This window comes from Manis pentadactyla, chromosome 13 (assembly GCF_030020395.1).
Source record: "Manis pentadactyla isolate mManPen7 chromosome 13, mManPen7.hap1, whole genome shotgun sequence".
NCBI lineage: Eukaryota > Metazoa > Chordata > Mammalia > Pholidota > Manidae > Manis > Manis pentadactyla.
In genome coordinates, this window is record NC_080031.1 from 51,117,862 (window position 1) to 51,120,644 (window position 2,783).

Genomic DNA, 2,783 nt, shown 5'->3' on the forward strand with positions numbered 1-2,783 from the left:
AATCTGGAATAGTGAATGCCTCTTGTATTGGATCACCCTTTCATTGCTGAGTTTGTGAGAATAATTTAAATTTTTCACTTTTTTAAATTTTGCACCCATAAATTTTGCCTGCAATATGGACAAAAGGACACCAAAAAAAAAAAAAAACTCGTAATGTAGGCAGAAACTCTAGTTAAAATTATAGACCACCCATATTTGTGACTAAGTGGTGAACATAAGCTACCCAGAACCATTAGTGAGATGTTTTGGAGATGGTGGTATTATGATTTCTATAAAGATTCATATATGGAAGTTATAGATTTAACCACATGTAAGGTAGTATGTTCACACACACATGCACACATGCATGCACCAGACCAGGTATAACTCTTACATACCACAGTATGTACCCTTAGGTTTTGTTCATATGCATCCTTGTTAACATCTGTTGACATCATCTTGTTGTGCATTTAAATAATTATTGATTTAAAATAAAATAATTAATTTTATTTAAAAGCATTTTAGAACAGTTTAGTTGCTGGATATCAGAGCCAAAGTCATAAAAAAATTTTTTTTAATGTTTTCTTTCAACTTGTGGAAGCTTACTGTTGTTGTATTAATTCCCTGCAGATACCATCATTTTACTTGGAAGATTCCAGATCACAGCAGTGCCACCATGGGGTCAATGGATAGGTACAACACATCCTCCTCGGGCTTCACCCTCCGGGGGCTGTTTGACAGGAAGGACGTTGCAGGCTTTCTTTTCGTCATCATCTCCCTCATCTTCTTCATTGCGCTGGTGGCCAACGGGGTCATGATCTTCCTGATCCGCACCGACTCCCGGCTCCACACCCCCATGTACTTCCTGCTCGGTCACCTGTCCTTCATCGACATGACGTACATCTCCACCATCGTGCCCAAGATGCTGCTCGATTACCTGCTGGGTCAAAGAACCATCTCCTTTATGGGGTGCACAGCTCAGCACTTCCTCTACCTCACACTGGTGGGGGCTGAGTTCTTCCTGCTGGGCCTCATGGCCTATGACCGCTACGCAGCCGTCTGCAACCCGCTGCGCTACCCTGTCCTCCTGAGCCGGAGGGTCTGCTGGGGGATCATAGCAGGGTCCTGGTTTGGGGGCTCCTTGGACGGCTTTCTGCTAACGCCCATCACCATGAGCTTCCCCTTCTGTGCTTCCCGGGAGATTAACCACTTCTTCTGCGAGGCCCCTGCGGTCCTGCGGCTGGCATGTGCTGACACAGCGCTCTACGAGACGGTGATGTACGTGTGCTGTGTGGTGATGCTGCTTATCCCCTTCTCTGTGGTGATTGCCTCCTACGCCCAAATCCTGACCACCGTGCACCGCATGAGCTCAGCGGAGGGCAGGCAGAAAGCATTTGCCACCTGCTCATCCCACATGACGGTGGTGACATTGTTCTATGGGGCTGCCATGTACACCTACACGCTGCCTCACTCATACCACAAGCCAAACCAGGACAAGGTCTTCTCCGTGTTCTACACCATCCTCACCCCGATGCTGAACCCGCTCACCTACAGCCTGAGAAACAAGGATGTGACTGGCGCTGTGAAGAGGGCACTGGGCAGGCTCACGGCATGAAGAGTGATGGGAAGCCTTGTAACAGCGGCCTCCCTCTCATGCAGACTGTGACTGGCCGCCCCTGTGGTCAGCGTGGCCGTGCACTCAGTGAGGGGTTAAACAGGAGAGGGCTCCATTGTGCAGAAAAAAGAAAAAGGATCCATGTAAAGAGGGTGGCCTCTTGGTCTCTCTCCCTCATTCACCTCTTCTTTCCTTTCTTATATCTTCTGTTTCTTTTGCCCTGTATTAAGAAAAAATATTCCCCCATGGTTTTTGGTCACATGAATTAAAATTACTTGCTCTGCAGTTTTACCTTTTGGAGGTAAAACTCCGGGGATAAAACATATTCTCAGCCTGGGGCAAATAAATCTTTGAAACCAAATCAGTAAAAGAGAGAAATAAAGTGGGAGAACCCTGTCTACTGCTCCCAAGTAGCTGTCTACTCCTGTAACACCTGTGTCTCACTAGCTGGCTGCAAAAAGACCCCCATCCAACCTCTCCGGTCCAGATATTCCCTTGTGCGCCCTCATAATCACTATTGATATGGATATGCACTAAGGCCAGGCCAGATATTCTGGAAATACTGCAATATTACCCACAGGAGGTAAATTACATGTGACTTTAAATAGCATGAACAGTGTTTAGGAGAGTAGTGGGAAAGATGGTACTTTGGGGATGTATGGTACTGCCGTATAACCTAGGAAACCATCTAAAAATAAGATAATTACCACCTTTTCTAGTCTGAAGGGTAATACTCTGACCCAGACTTTTAGGAAGATAGTTCTGTATGTGTTCTGATTTGTCAGGTGGAAGGAAAAGTCACTGAATCTAATTTTTTAAAATAGCCATGTAGTCAGTGCAATCATCATGTGTTTGATACTTTAAGAAGAAATACAGTATTTAACTTTTGTTTGTCCATAACACATTAGTGAATACTATTTTTCAATAAGCTAATACTGATGGCTAAAAGCACAGGATATTGCACAGAGAGGACAACATAAGAGTACTGAATGCCTGAGTGTTTCTCAAAATGTTGGAGAAACATACAGGAATATGGGTTGGGAGGATACTAAAATCATTTTTTAAATATGTAACAGGGTCATTAAGGTTAAGCATATACCATCAGGGAAGAGGAGTCAGCTCAAAGTTCATACCCATACCCACCATGTCTCCAAGAATGAAGGACAGTAAGCATGGTCAATGTGCTGTT

The 2,783-nt window shown here is 44.6% G+C and overlaps 1 pseudogene; it reads left to right on the top strand.

Moving 5' to 3' along the window:
* Positions 1-658: 658 nt before the first annotated feature.
* Positions 659-1,645, top strand: LOC118913211 (olfactory receptor 2T1-like; annotated as a pseudogene).
* Positions 1,646-2,783: the final 1,138 nt, after the last annotated feature.